The sequence below is a fragment of the Carex rostrata genome, chromosome 34 (assembly GCF_964058835.1).
Source record: "Carex rostrata chromosome 34, lpCarRost1.2, whole genome shotgun sequence".
Classification (NCBI taxonomy): domain Eukaryota; kingdom Viridiplantae; phylum Streptophyta; class Magnoliopsida; order Poales; family Cyperaceae; genus Carex; species Carex rostrata.
In genome coordinates, this window is record NC_135951.1 from 837,501 (window position 1) to 854,309 (window position 16,809).

The window sequence follows — 16,809 nt, forward strand, 5'->3', positions numbered from 1 at the left end:
GTGCGTGTGTGTGTGTGCGTGTGCGGGTGTGTTCGTGTGTGTGTGCGTGTGAGTGTGTGCGTGTGTGTGGGTTTGCGTGTGTGTGTGTGGGTGGGTGTGGGTGTGCGTTTGTGTGCGTGTGTGCATGTGGGTGTGGGTGCGTGTGCGTTTGTGTGCGTGTGTATTTGCATGGGAGTGGGTGTGTGCGTGAGTGTGCATGTTTGCGTGTGTGTGGGTGTGTGCGGGTGTGTACGTGTGTGTGTGCGTGCGTGTGTGCGTTTGCGTGTGGGTGTGCGTGTGGGTGTGCGTGTGTGCCTGTTTGTGTGTGTGCGTGTGCGGGTGTGTGCGTGTGGGTGTGCGTGTGTGTTTACGTATGTGTGGGTGTGTTAGTGTGTGTGCGGGTGTGTGTTGGTGTGCGTGTGCGTGTGCGTGTGTGTGGGGGGGTGTGTGTGTGGGGGTGTGTGTGTGTGTGCGGGTGTGTTTGCGTGTGTGTTTACGTGTGTGTGGGCGTGAGTGTGTGGGTGCGTGTGTGTGCGTGTGGGTGCGTGTGTGTTTGCGTGGGTGTGCGTGTGTGCGTGTGTGTGGGTTTGTGTTTGCGTGTGCGTGTGTGTGTGCGTGTGTGCGGTTGCGGGTGTGTGCGGTTGTGCGGGTGTTTGTGTGCGTGTGGGTGTGCGGGTGTGTGCGTTTGTGTGTGCGGGTGTGTGCGTTTGTGTGTGCGTGTGTGCATGTTTGTGTGTGTGTGTGTGCATGTGTGCGTGTGTGCGGGTGTGCGTGTGCGGGTGTGTTTGTGTGTGTTGGTGTGTTAGTGTGTGTGCGGGTGTGTGTGCACGTGTGTGTGGGTGACCTTCAATTCGAGTGTTTTATTATTGTTGTAAATGCCATATTATCTTAGTATATAGGGACACTATGAGGGTGCTCTGAAACACCTTCAATTGGAGTGTTTTATTAGGTTTCCAAATGCCCTGTTGGCATGCCATTTAGGGACACAACTAGAGTGCACCAAACACCATCATTTGAGTGTTGTATTACTGTTTTAAGTGCCCTTCTATCTTGTCATATGGAGACAGTACTAGAGTGCTCCAAACACCTTCAATCGGATTTTAGTATTAGGGTTGTAAATGGCATATTATCTTGCCATATAAACACACAACTAGAGCGCTCCAAACACCTTAAATTGGAGTGTTTTATTAGGGTTGTAAATGCCCTAATATCTTGCCTTCAGGAGACACTACTAGAGTGCTCCAAACATTCAATTGGAGTGTTTTATTAGGGTTGTAAATGTCCTATAATCTTTCGAAAGAGAGACACTACTAGAGTGCTTCAAACACCTTCAATTAAAGTGCTGTATTAGGGTTCTAAGTGCCCTATTATCATGCCATATAGACAGTACTAGAGTGCTTCAAACACTTTCAATTGGAGTGTTTTATTAGGGTTGGAAATGCCCTATTATCTTGCCTTCCGGAGACACTACAAGAATGCTCCAAACACCTTCAATTGGAGTGTTGTATTAGGGTTGTAAAATCCCTATTATCTTACCATATAGATACACTACTAGAGTACTCCAAACACCTTAAATTGGAGTGTTATATTAGGGTATCAAATGTCATATTATCTTTACAAAAAGACACACTACTAGCGTTGTAAATGCCCTATTTTTTTTGCCATTTGGAGGCACTACTACTACTGTGCTTCAAACAACTACAACTGGAGTGTTGTATTAGGGATGTAAATGCCCTATTATCATGCCATATAGGGACACTACTAGAGTGCTCCAAACACCATCAAGTGGAGTGTTTTATTAGGGTTTTAAATGCCCTATTATCTTCCAATCTGAAGATATTAATAGAGTGTGCGTGTGTGTGTGGGTGGGTGTGTGTGTCCGTGTGTGTGCGTGTGTGTGTGCCTGTGTGCGTGTGTGTGTGGGTGTGCGTGTGTGTGTGGGTGGGTGTGTGTGTGGATGTGTGCGTGTGTGTGGGTGTGCGTGTGCGTGTGCGTGTGCGTGTGTGTGCTTGTGTGTGTGCTTGTGTGTGTATGCATGTGCGTGTGCGTGTGTGTGTGCATGTGTGTGGGTGTGTGTGGGTGTGTGCGTGTGTGGGTGCGTGTGTGTGTGCGTGTGTGTGTGCGTGTGTGAGTGTTTCTGTGTGTGGGTGGGTGGCTGTGTGCATGTGTGTGCGTGTGTGTGCGTGTGTGCGTGTGTGTGTGCATGTGTGCGTGTGTCTGCGGGTGTGTGCGTGTGTGCGTGTGTGTGTGTTGGTGTGTGTGTGTGTGTGTGTGTGTGCGGGTGTGTTTGCGAGGGTGTTTAGGTGTGTGTGGGTGTGTGTGTGTGCGTGTGTGCGTCTGTGTGCATGTGTGCGTGTGTGCGGGTGCGTGCGTGTGTGCGTGTCCGTGCATGTGTGCGTGTGTGTGTGGGTGTGCGTGTGTGTGTGTGTGGGTGTATCTGTGCGTGTGTGTGCGTGTGTGCGTGTGTGTGTGTGTGCGTGTGCAGTTGTGTGCGTGTGAGTTTGCGTGTGTGCGGGTGTGTGCGTGTGTGTGTGTGGGTGTGTCTACGTGTGTGTGTGCGCGTTTGTCTGAGTGTGTGTGTGCGCGTTTGTCTGAGTGTGTTTGTGGGTGTAGGTGTGCGTTTGTGTGCGTGTGTGGGTGTGTGCACGTGTGCGTGTGGTTGCGGGTGTGCGTGTGTGTGCGTGGGCGGGTGTGTACGTGCGTGTGTGTGCGTGTGTGCGTGTGTTTGTGCGTGTGCGGGTGTGTTCGTGTGTGTGCGGGTGTGTTCGTGTGTGTGTGGGTGTGTTCGTGTGTGTGCGGGTGTGTTCGTGTGTGTGTGGGTGTGCGTGAGTGTGTGTGGGTGTTTGTGGGTGTGCGTTTGTGTGCGTGTGTGCATGTGTGTAGTGCGTGTGCGTTTGTGTGCGAGTGTGCGTGTGTGTGCGTGTGTGTTTGCAGGTGTGTGGGTGTGTGCGTGTGTGTGCGTGTGTGTGTGTGCGTGTGTGTGCGTGTGTGTTTGCTGGTGTGTGGGTGTGTGTGGGTGTGTGTGCGTGTGTGTGTGGGTGTGTCTACGTGTGTGTGTGCGTGTTTGTTTGAGTGTGTTTGTGGGTGTAGGTGTGTGTTTGTGTGCGTGTGTGGGTGTGTGCATGTGCGCGTGTGGGTGCGGGTGTGCGTGTGTGTGTGTGGGCGGGTGTGTGCGTGTGTGCGTGTGTGTGTGCGTGTGCGTGTGCGTGTGCGGGTGTGTTCGTGTGTGTGTGCGGGTGTGGTCGTGTTTGTGTGGGTGTGCGTGAGTGTGTGTGGGTGTGTGTGTGTGTGCGTTTGTGTGCGTGTGTGCATGTGTGTGTGGTGCATGTGCGTTTGTGTGCGAGTGTGCGTGTGTGTGCGTGTGTGTTTGCATGTGTGTGGGTGTGTTTAGGTGTGTGCGTGAGTGTGCATGTGTGCTTGTGTGTGTGTGTGCATGTGTGTGTGTGCGGGTGTGTGTGTGTGTGGTGCGTGTGCGTTTGCATGTGTGTGGGTGTGTGTGGGTGTGTGCGTGAGTGTGCATGTGTGCTTGTGTGCGTGTGTGCATGTGTGTGTCTACGGGTGTGTGCGTGTGTGCGTGTGTGTGTGTGCGGGTGATTCCGTGGGTGTGTTCGTTTGCGTGCGGGTGTGCGTGTGTGTGTGCATGTGTGTGTGCGTGTGTGTGCGTGTGTGTGTGGGTGTGCGGGTGTGTGTGTGGGTGGGTGTGGGTGTGTGCATGTGTGTGTGGGTTTGTGTGCGTGTGTGCGTGTGTGTGTGTGCGTGTGCGGGTGTGTTCTCGTGTGTGTGCGTGTGAGTGTGTGCGTGTGTGTGTGTGGGTGGGTGTGGGTGTGCGTTTGTGTGCGTGTGTGCATGTGGGTGTGGGTGCGTGTGCGTTTGTGTGCGTGTGTATTTGCATGTGAGTGGGTGTGTGCGTGAGTGTGCTTGTTTGCGTGTGTGCGTGTGTGTGTGTGCGGGCGTGTGCATGTGTGCGTGTGTGTGGGTGTGTGCGGGTATGTACGTGTGTGTGTGCGTGCGTGTGTGCGTTTGCGTGTGGGTGTGCATGTGGGTGTGCGTGTGTGCTTGTTTGTGTGTGTGCGTGTGCGGGTGTGTGCGTGTGGGTGTGCGTGTGTGTTTACGTATGTGTGGGTGTGTTAGTGTGTGTGCGGGTGTGTGTTGGTGTGCGTGTGCGTGTGTGTGGAGGGGTGTGTGTGTGGGGGTGTGTGTGTGTGTGTGCGGGTGTGTTTGCGTGTGTGTTTACGTGTGTGTGGGCGTGTGTGTGGGCGTGAGTGTGTGGGTGCGTGTGTGTGCGTGTGGGTGCGTGTGTGTGTGCGTGTGGGTGCGTGTGTGCGTGGGTGTGGGTTTGTGTTTGCGTGTGCGTGTGTGTGTGCGTGTGTGCGGGTGCAGGTGTGTGCGGTTGTGCGGGTGTGTGTGTGCGTGTGGGTGTGCGGGTGTGTGTGTGGGTGTGTGCGTTTGTGTGTGCGTGTGTACATGTTTGTGTGTGTGCGTGTGTGGGTGTGTGTGTGTGCGTGTGTGGGTGTGTGCGTGTGTGTGTGCATGTGTGTTTGCGTGTGTGTGGGTGTGTTAGTGTGTGTGTGCGTGTATGTGTGGGTGTGCGTGTGGGTGCGTGTGTGTGCGTGTGTGTGCGGGTGTGTTCGTGTGGGTTTGTTTTATTAGGGTTCCAAATGCCCTGTTGGCATGTCATTTACGGACACAACTAGATTGCACCAAACACCTTCTTTTGAGTGTTTTATTAGGTTTGTAAATACCCTTCTATCTTACCATATGGAGACACTACTAGAGTGCTTCAAACATCTTCAATTGGATTTTAGTAAATCCAGAAGATCATATTAGAAAAGCTGAAAGCTTTATCCTCTGGATTATATTGTACGAACATAAACCCAATAGAATCAAATATGGTAAGTAACCAGTAGTTACTTGACACAAAGATGTTTACTCTTTGCTTGACAGATTAGGTCATCCAGGTAACATTATGATGAGAAAATTAATTGAAAGTGCAAATGGGCATCCCCTAAAAGACTTGAAAATAATATTATTAAAAGATTTATCATGTGCAGCATGTTCTCTTGGAAAACTGATAATTAGGCCAGCTAAAAATAAAATTGAAAATGAATCTCCTACATTTTTAGAAAGAATTCAGGGAGATATTTGTGGGCCTATTTCTCCCCTATGTGGACTATTTAGATATTTTATGGTTTTAATTGATGCATCAACTCGATGGTCACATGTTTGCCTATTAACCACAAGAAATGTTGCATTTGCTAGGCTATTAGCACAGATAATCCAATTGAAAGCAAATTTTCCGGATTATTAAATTAAGAGAATCCGGCTTGAAAATGCAGGAGAATTTAGATCCCAATTATTTAATGATTATTGTATGTCAATTGGGATTAAGGTAGAGCATCCAGTGGCTCATGTACATACACAAAATGGTTTAGCTAAATCATTAATGAAAAGATTGCAATTGATTGCTAGACCATTACTTATGAAATATAATCTACCATCTTCTGCATGGGGACATGTCATTTTACATGATGCTGCACTTATTAGATTAAGACTAACTGCATATCATAAATTTTCTCCATTACAATTGGTCTCTGGAAGAGAACCAAACTTGTCCCATCTTAAAATTTTTGGTTGTGTTGTGTATGTTCCAATTTCTCCACCACAAAAAATGGGACCACAAAGAAGATTGAGAATTTATGTTGGTTTTAACTCTCCATCAATTATCAAATATTTAGAACCATTAACTGGAGATGTTTTTACAGCACGTTTTTCTGACTGTCAATTTGATGAGACAATATTTCCAATCTTAGGAGGAGAAAAAGAAAAGCTGGTAAAACAAGAAGTAACTTGGAATGCATCATCAATATCTTATCTTGATCCCCGAAGTGGTCAATGTGAATCGGAAGTTCAAAAAATTATACATTTGCAAAGAATAGCAAATGAGTTACCAGATGTATTTACAGATACAAAAAGAGTAACTAAATCACATGTACCAGCTTTAAATGCAACTGCTCGAATTGATGTAATCACAGCAGAGGTTACTATACAGAGAAAACGTGGAAGACCAACTGGTTCCAAAGATAAAAATCCACGAAAAAAGAAAGAGCAGAATAAAGTAGTTGGTGTACCTCCATAAGAGCAAAATCCCAGAAGAGATTAATAAAATCCCAGAAGAGATTGATAAAACCCCAGAAGAGGTGGATGAAGTTCTAGAAGAAACTCAGGAACCTAGTGATTATGAGATCTCAATAAACTATATACAGAATGGTACAATATGGAACTGAAATGAAACATGTGTTGATGAAATTTTTGAAAACTCAAATATTGAGCCGTAGCACCGTAGCTCCCTATGCTATCCATACCACCCAAGCCTTACTCGTGTGTGTGTGTGTGTGCGTGCGTGTGTGTGCGTGTGGGTGTGTGTGCGTGTGTGCGTGTGTGTGGGTGTGCGTGTGTGTGGGGGTGCGTGTGTGTGGGGGTGTGTGTGTGGGGGGGTGTGTGTGTGTGTGTGCGGGTGTGTTTGCGTGTGTGTTAACGTGTGTGTGGGTGTGTGTGTGTGTGTGTGCATGCGTGTGCGTGTGTGTGGGTGTGCGTGTGTGTGGGTGTGCGTGTGTGTGTGTGTGTGTGTGCGGGTGTGTTTGCGTGTGTGTTAACGTGTGTGTGGGTGTGTGTGTGTGTGCGTGCGTGTGCATGTGTGTGGGTGTGCGTGTGGGTGTGCGTGTGTGTTTGCGTGTGTGTTTGCGTGTGTGTTTGCGTGTGCGTGTGTGTTTGGGTGCGTGTGTGTTTGCGTGTGTGTGTGTGTTTGCGTGTGTGTGCGTGTGCGTGTGCGTGTGTGTGTGCGTGTGTACGTGTGTTTGCGTGTGTGTTAATGTGTGTGTGGGTGTGTGTGTGTGTGTGTGTGCGTGCGTGTGCGTGCGTGTGCGTGTGTGTGGGTGGGTGTGTGTGTGTTTACGTGTGTGTTTGTGTGTGTGTGTGCGTGTGTGTGCGTGTGTGCGTGTGTGCGTGTGCGTGTGTGTGAGCCTGTGTGCGCGCGTGTGTGTGTGTGAGCCTGTGTGCGTGTGTGACTGCGTGTGGGTGTGCGTGTGTGCGTGTGTGTGTTATGTGGGTGTGGGTGTGCGTGTGCGTGTGCGTGCGTGTGTGTGCGTGTGTGCATGTGTGTGCGTGCGCATGTGTGTTTTTGTGTGTGTTTGTGCGTGTGTGTGTGTGTGCGTGTGTGTGTGTGCGTGTGTGTGTGTGTGTGTGTGTGCGGACCACGCTCTCCTCGCCGAATCTCGACGGTGCACCACTCTCTCCTCGCCGGATCTCGACGGTGCACCACGCTCTTCTCGTCGGATCTCGACGGTGCACCACGCTCTCCTCGTCGGATCTCGACGGTGCACCAAGCTCGCCTCGCCGGATCTCGACCGCCATCACAACTGTCGGCGTGGGTAGATGGTGGCGAGTAGTAGAGGAGAAGAACAGGGTGAGTTTTGAGTTGTGTTGAATTTTTTTTTTTTTCTTTCTAAGAGAAGATTGAAGATGGTGAATTTTGACCACTTGAGGGAACAAAAAAGGAATGTTGTTAGGAGGACAGATAGGGGACAGATTCAAAGGGGAAAACATCTTTACTCTAGTTATTAAATTAAAGATTTTCATCGTTTCAACTTCTCTACAGTAATTAATGATATGAATGTCCAAAAACCTGCGTGTAGCGGGTTATTATTAAATGAGATGAGTTATGTAACTATTTTATGTGTAGGAACAATCCGTCAGTGACTAATAGGAGTTAAGAGTCCGAAAGGTTGAAATAGAGAAACATTCATCAAGTCGATCATGTCCGTTTTGGGAGATTTTAATGTTCAAACGCATCGTCTCTTGTGCAAAGATGCAAATTAAGGGTCATGATTTGATTGGTCATTTCAAAAAAACATTAATTTATGACCCTTGAGTCACAAAAAGGAAATTATAAAATGTCATCGAATTGGAACATTTTAGGCTCTAGTAAGTGAGGGTAAATTTTTTGAGATCCCTAAAATTTATAGAGAATTCATTTTTTGTTCTACAACTATAATTTTAATTAATCAACTTTTATGTTTGTCAAAATAAAGTCACTTTCTTCAAATGCGATATAAATTGTATAAATGACATCTAATGTCTCTAACTTTTACTCCTTAATTCCTACTTACTATATTATGAACTATCATGAATTTTTAAAAGAAAGTTTGGAATGCCACCAACGTAGAAAATATTTTTAACAAAAAGTAAACATTATTTGATTAGGAATTCAAATTTAGAAAAGAAAAGGGATTGAGATACGTATCTCTAATAATTTTTCAACAATAAAACATGAAGAAACATCAATTAACCCACAATTTGTTATTGATCTCAATTTGGCAATAAAGAATGTTTACAATAGTTAATGCATTGTTAAATATTTTAATACAAACATAATGACTGTTTTAATTATAAAATTATTAATTATTGACTCAATTTATTGGCTGATAATTTACATATTGATCACATCATGGCTGTTTTAATTATATGGGAACAAATGATATCTGTACGAAAAGTGAGAAGTAATTTATAATAAAATTTCAATTCTAATTTGTTTTTTATTAAAGTAATATATATTGAATTGAATTAAATTCTTCTCCTTGATTCCGATTTGAGCTGACATGAGAAGAATGTCATTTGCGGTTGGTTCTAAATTATAAAATTCAAACAAAAATAATAGACGTCTGTACCAAATCCTCAAGGCATAGAATTATTGAGTTTTTTTATTGGCGAAATAGGATTATTATTATTGACAGCATTTCTAGATCAACACATGTTATCCAATTATTGTTGAGTTTCTATTCTTTACAACATATACACAATACTTGTTATCATTCTCTTGTTTTTGAATTGCAAAACTGAACATGTTAATGCATGGTTGTATTTCTTGCAAGTTACTTGGTCTCACAATTAATGGTTGAGCAAAGTATTGATTATTTTCTGAGTACTTTTGAGACAAATTATTGTATCAGCCTGTGCACTTAATTAATAATTCAGTGAAGAAAAAAGTTGAGTTGTAGAGATTTTTTTTCCGATGAGATTATTGAACTCAGTGACAAATATTTTATAATTTGTTTACTAAAAGGTATGGTTTTATATTCAAATATATCATATGTTAGAAAATTAGATTAATTCAATATTATTTTTAATATGGTGGAAAGTTCATTTAGCAATTTGTGAAATCTCTCTCAAAACAGTTTATTTAGCTTCTTCTTTTTTACTAAGAGTAGTATATTATGCATATGAGAAATGATGAGATATACTTTTGAAAGTTAATATATTTTTTTTTTTCAAGCCATCAATTTCATTAGGTCACAACAGAGCTTCCATCAATTTCAATTGAAACTAAAATAAAGTACTTAATAATAACAAAATGACGACCAAAAAAGAAAACAAAGCTAAGAAGTCGTGCCGTCTCTTTTGCACTACCTGATCTCTTGTTACTATGATTTAATTGCAAACTATTAGGAAGGTGCACGTTGCAAATAAAAAAAGTAACCTCTATATTTATATTATCTACTCGCACGGTTAAAATGAACAACCATGGTTAGATTCCCTGATTTGTCTTGCTTCCTTAGTTCGAAAAGGCAAAGATCTCCTAGTTTCAATCCATTTATGCATACAAATTGGCGCCAACCTTTACTTATGCATCTGGCAATTTTATTTTTGGTGTAGTATGCAATACATGTCTTGTCTTTCTTATCTAAATTGGCAGGTAATAGAGTAATCTTCATCTTCTTGCTTTGAAGAACTTCGCATGCAAAGCCGCTCAGTAAATTCTAGTACATTGTTACATAGAAAAACGACATAGTAAGATTGATTGCATATGTAATTGATATATCATGAATTATGTAATTTTTCTTGTTTCCAGCATTGCAATTTTAATAACAGTAAAAACGGAAGAAATGACCTTCAAAACAAAAAAATGGAAGAAATGCTTACATACCAATGCACAACGACCATGTCTTTGAGAATTGCTTCGAGTCAATATTCTGACAAACAAGCCACTACCCTTTTGAGTTCTTCGGGCCATCCTGTTAGCAATCTCCTCTTGAGCTTTTGTCAGATAGGTCATTTGGGGTACGACATATAAACAAGAAGCTTTCTTATCTCTATTATTCTCCCTTGTTTTTCTTTTTCTAACAGTTTCGTACTCTCCTTCGTCACTCTCGCTCTCACTTGATTCTTGAACAAAATCTGCAAAACAAGAAATTGAATGACATAATTAATTTTTTTGTTCTCATTCAAAATAAGAAAAATTAACAATCCAAAGAAGTTGACCATATTTGGGATAATGCCTCTAGCTACAACGAAATCAAATGGCGCATAAACTCCTCAGGATGCTTAGTGTGTTTGTGTGTGTGTATTTGGCCTAGCTGGTTAGTACAAGAAATATAGAAGTTCCCAGTATAATTATATTATAAATATTTCTTGATGCAAAAAAGAATTAAAAAAAATTCAAAATCAACAAATATGAACAATATATATATACCTAGCTACCTCTTTGTTTCCTCTTACCACAAACCCATTTTTCAGCCGTGCGAACTCGAGCGGCATGAGATGAAATCTCAGTAGAAGACTCATCAGTGTCACTACTACCGGAGGATAGAGATATCATCTCTTTCTTTACCTCTCGTGTCGAGCTGTCGTTTGACTCCTCTAACTGCCTTTTTGTCTCCATTTTTTTTGCAAAGAAAGGAGCAGCCTTTTGGCATCCACTCCGATCAAAGATAATCACTTTAAAAGAAAAGTTACCTTTGTATGTAAATACTAACACATCATTGTTATCTATTAGATTAGCCCTTACAAATTCTTTCCAACCAGATCGTAGAGCAAATGTGTCATTAAACCTGATCATTTTCACATGCCAAGCAATTCCGCTTGGACCTTTTAGTTCAATGTCTTTGCTAATGGATCCTTTGAACATTTTTGCAAATTTTTTTGGAATAATCTGCAACATTATAAGCAAGAAGATAAACAATGTTTGTCAGTGGCAGCTAACAAGAACTAAAACTTTGAAGGACTGAAGTAGAAAATAGCAATGAGATAGTAGAATGAATATTTAGATATATATATAACTTGCCATTGTGTGCATGAAGGATGCATCCATCTCCACAAAAAAATTATTCATTCTTGGTTCCATGTCGCCACTTCCTCTCTCTCTTTGTATCTTTTTCTCCCCGATCTCCAAATTATTCCTTTTGCTTCTCTCTCTCTCTCTCCCTATGTATCTTTTTCTCCCCAATCTCTACATATATTGAGAAACAATGAACTTTCCCATCATTTCAAATATCATATTTATTGTGTACATATACATCGAAACAAAAGAAATTCGATTAATTATTCTTTTCAATTTCCAGTCGTTTCAACTTACAGTAAAGGCAAGAGTTGCCACCTGTCTGTAGAATCACAAAGGTTTGTGAGATTTAAATATTTAAACGCATCGTTTATGGTGAAAATTTAAGGGTAATGACATAAATGGCATAATAGTTTATGGCAATATATGAGAGTAGTGGATTAAAAATTGAAAATTAATTTATGATGTTTGAATCAAAAAAGAAATTTACTAAATGTCATGGAGTTGCAACATTTTCGGCTCTAATATAAATGAGGGTAAATTTTTGGAGATCATTTAATTTTATAAAGAATTCGTTTTTTGTTTGAACTTTAGTTTTATCTCTAATTTTAATTAATGAAGTTTTATGTTTGTCTTGATTTAGTCAGTTTCTTTAAATGCAAATGCCATGTGAATTATATGGAGAGATCAACTAATACATAATTGTCTCTAATTTTTATTCGTTCCTTCTTAATTCCCAATTAGTATATCGTGAAACTATTATGATTTTTAAAAGCTATGTACAAATTTATTTATCAAAGAATAAACATTAGGGGTGTCAATCATACTTTTTTAACTGTTTACCCTACCCATACCGTATTTGTTAAGGCAGGTTTGGATAAAGTTCTTTTTTCGTTAGCTAAACAGGTATGGGTAATGATTCTACATATCTAAAAAAAATTCTAAAAAAATTCTAAATATATAAACTTTATTATGCTTGTATATGTCCATATGGAGATCATGTTAAACAGCTAAGATGGACAGTTTGGATTTTAAAAATAAAGATATTGATCTATAGTTGGACCAATCTGCTTATCCGCACTATGCATAGTATCATAGCGTAACTCAAAAAACAATTTAACAAGTCTAGCTAAGTACCATGCATCATCCCTTAGTAATATAGAAACTGTATTATACATACAAAATTAAAGGTCTTGTGAGGGGCATGGATTGATGATGTATACAAAAGATACCAATACCAAAAAAAACAAAATTTAAATATAGAAACTCTGTATTTTGCTTAATATAATGCAACCATTCTAGGCTGTCAAGTAAGTAAATATCCAATTATCTTGAGGTCCTTTTACATTGAAAAAGTCCTACAAAAAGTGATTTGCAAACTGTGATAGATTAAGTGAACAATAAATAATATATTGAAGGGATGAAAATTAATGCATGAATCTGTCCCTTGGAGAAAGGATCATTATGATAAACAGTATTCTCAGTTCTATACATATTTACATCATAGCAATGTACAAGGCGCGCTCCGAAATTTTTTATTAAAGAGATTGACAAATTAGAAGATCCCGAAGAGTGTTTCTGGGTAATCAACGTAAAATGCCTATTTGTTTATCTGTACACTTAAAAAATAAATTGAACAAGTAGCATCGTTCTCAGAAAATCTCAGAACATAGCAAGGACATTGATTTATAGCGTCAAGGCAGTGTAGCGATTTTTTTTTTTTTTTGCATGGACGTTATAGTTTAAAGCATTCAGTTCTAGTTGAATAGGTACAAAATTTAAAAATCATAAATTCTAAATATTATTTTTATATTAAACATTTCATATTAGACGCTATAAATCGCTAGACTTCTAACTTGAAAGAAAATGTCTAATTTAACAATAATATTTCTGATTTTTTTTTAATTTATAGGAAATAAATCGAATGCTATGAATAGTATATAAAACACAAAAACTGACAATTTATAGTAAAACTATAGTGTACGTGAAAATAGGAAAAGAAAAATGTCCTTACTATGCTAAGAGATTTACCGAAACTATGCTACTATTTTAATTTTATATTTTTAAATAGGGGGGGCCCTATATTTAGCGCATCTTTTGCTAGTTCGAGGACCGAGAGAATTTTTTTTATCTAAATATTAATTTTGTCCTTCTACTTTTTCTCTTACCTTCTGTTGCCTCTAGCTCTTCTTCGCTTGATAGTACTACTACTCAAGTTTAGCTTATTGTTTAGCCTATGATTTAGTTTTTGTGGTTAGTCATATTTTGTATTATCTTTGTCCTTATGTTGTATTGTGTTTTTAGCTTTCTTTTATTATCTCTATGGACTTGAATCTCTCTCTTTGTATGAACATTTATATTTCTAATAAAACAAGTGGTTATCCACTTTTTCAACAAAAAAAAGGAAACAAATACAAAGAGAATTCATTTCCTTTCCTGATGCACCCATGCAAATTGGCATAACTGTAGTTTTTTTGCAGAAATATTTTTTTTTTGTCTTGTAGTTAGGGGTGCAAACGGGTTGGATATTATCCGACCGTATCCGACTCCGTATCCGAAAATTTTAATATGGATATCCAATATCCGAATATCTGTGCGGATACGGATATGGTTTTGAATTTTAATTATCCGTATCCGAATAGTAGATATATATTATATAATTTAATATGAATTATGAAAAAAATTATGTTATTCACTATTATAAAAAGCGGATATCCGTATCCGTATCCGATTAATATCCGATCCGTATCCGTATCCGGAAAATAAAAACGGATACGGATATGGTTTTACCACTATCCAATCCGTATCCGATCCGTTTGCACCCCTACTTGTAGTTAATAAATGCTCTTAAAAAAAGTGGGGCCACAGATTGGTTGTGCGGCCCCCCCAAAATAGGGTCACATAGCCAATCTGTGGCCTGGGTATATAATTATCAAATTTTGATCAAACAAGGGTGTTTTAGTTTATTTTTTTAAAATATGGTATAAATAAAAATTTCGGTTTAAACAATGTGGTAAAAGTTTACCTATCGAATAACAAATTATCTGGTCAAATTCCTATCACAATCAACAGGTGCCAACTACTTGAAATACTTCATCTTGGTGGAAACCAGTTGAATGGGTCCTTATATTCCCTTCTCTTTGAGCAACATGATAGGGTTGCAAGATCTTGATATCTCCAGCAATGCTTTCACTAGTGGAAAATATGGAATCAGGATCGGTTATAAACACATATCAGTATCGGAATCCAACCGATCCTGATGAAGGCGATACTGATACTATCAGGATCGGTTTTATATCTTTTAAACAACCGATCCAAATAGAAACTATTAGGATCGGTTTTTAATAAAACGATCTTAATAGTTGTTATCTAGATCGGTTTTTGAGTAATAACCGATCCAGATACGTACTATCAAGATTGGTTTTTATGTAAAACCGATCCTGATAGTTTTTTTGTATTCTTTTCATTATAAAAAAACACATCTATATCGGTTTTTTAATAATAACCGATCCAGATACGTACTATCAAGATCGGTTTTTATGTAAAACCGATCCTGATAGTTTTTTTGTATTCTTTTTTTATTTAAAAAAAACACATCTAGATCAGTTTTTTAATAATAACCGATCCAGATACATACTATCAAGATCGGTTTTTATGTAAAACCAATCCTGATAGTTTTTTTGTATTTTTTTTATAAAAAAAACACATCTAGATCGGTTTTTTAATTAAAAAACACATATTAAAAGATCGGTTTTTAAATAACCGATCCAGATACGTACTATCAAGATCGGTTTTTTATGGAAAACCGATCCTGATAGTTTATTTGAATTTTTTTTTATTAAAATTTACATATCTAGATCGGTTGTTTAATAATAACCGATCCAGATACGTACTATCAAGATCGGTTTTTATGTAAAACCGATCCTGATAGTTTATTTGAATTTTTTTTTTATTAAAATTTACATATCTAGATCGGTTGTTTAATAATAACCGATCCAGATACGTACTATCAAGATCGGTTTTTATGTAAAACCGATCCTGATAGTTTTTTTGAATTATTTTTTTATTAAAAATTACATATCTAGATCGGTTTTTTAATAATAACCGATCCAGATGTTTGGTTGAATGTAAAAAATAGAATTTTAATTATTTGGCCAGCTTCCATTTATATATATATGCTGGCCCAATTAAAATGCTACCGATACAAATCACAGATTGATAAATATATATATGCATACAAATCACAAATAGATATCAAACACATCCTACAAATTAAGTTTACGTATCATAAATTATGTTTACACATACAAATCACGTACAAATCCTAAATTAAATATCATAGACATACACATCCTACAGATTAAGTTTACACATCCTAAATTGTTGTACTTCATGTCTACTGTACCTCTTTCAGGAAAATTTGAACCCACATTTTTCGTAAGTTGCTCAAGCGTTGTACAGTATGTTTGGCGGGAATATCCTACATTTTTTAAAAGATAGAAGAGCATGCACAATTAATTGTGTATTTTATTATATTTGAAGCAACAATGCTTAATTACTTTTTGAAAATATATAAATGCATACCTTTAAGTTCGGAAAAGTATATATGTGTTCGTTTATTATGTCTTGCATGAGCAACATGACATAATATGCACATTCCCAGCCGTCTGGTTGTTGTGGGCACTACATAATAAGTTTGAAAAAATTGAAATGTATGTTAATGAGCATACAAATGGCTTTAAGGTTATATAATCACAATTTTTGTCTTATAATCATATATCTCAATAGAAACTATTACCTTGCAATCGTTATGAATCGTCAAAGAAGTCTCCATTACCCTGTTGAAGACACTGTTGAAATATGAACACATTGAACAATCAGTACTTACGAGAGATATTTAAAATGATAAATGATAAAATAATAAAAAAATCTAATGCATTCTAAACAAACGTAAAATTTAGGATGTCACTTACTCCTCGACCGCAGCAGTGATCATTAGCATTTTTTTACTTTTCTTATCGGAATCGTACACGTACAATGCACTTTCTCTTGGCATAAGAACGGTCAATACCCAATGATTGCTGCATGTTAGGTTTGTAGAATGTCATATTATATAATTTTTATATTTTGACATAAATATAATAAAATTAGAATATATATATAACACTAACATGTGGTGATAGGGTATAAATATCAATCTCTTGTCCCGATTTCCGTTGAGTGCTTGCCCTATGTATTGAAGTACACCTCCTCGATCATCACTTAGCATGGTGGCATTCGTCCGCTGGGGGTCCATGAAACCAACCTGCACATCGGGAAATTCCTCCTTGATGTATTTGTGCCAATACCTAAAAAAAAGAAGGCATACAGGTGTTCTCAAATTTGTTTTATTTGAATTGAAGGTACTAAATTCTATAATTATTACGAATATTAACTCACAGCATCCACATCTGAATGATTGGTCCAGTGAGCCACTCCCGTGGTGCAAGCAAGGCCGCATAATCATCTGCATAAACAGATATGGAGTCTGCTGAACAAAAAAGATCAAGTGGCGGATCGATTTTGAATGGACTGCCATCTAGCTCCGCAAATCGATCACGCAGATGCTTGAATGTTCGTCCCAGCTTGTCAAAGTTTATACCCTCAAACGCCTTGCAGTGACTCGTTGCTTTCCCACCTAAAGGAAGATTCGTAATAAATTGAAATAAAATCCATAATGA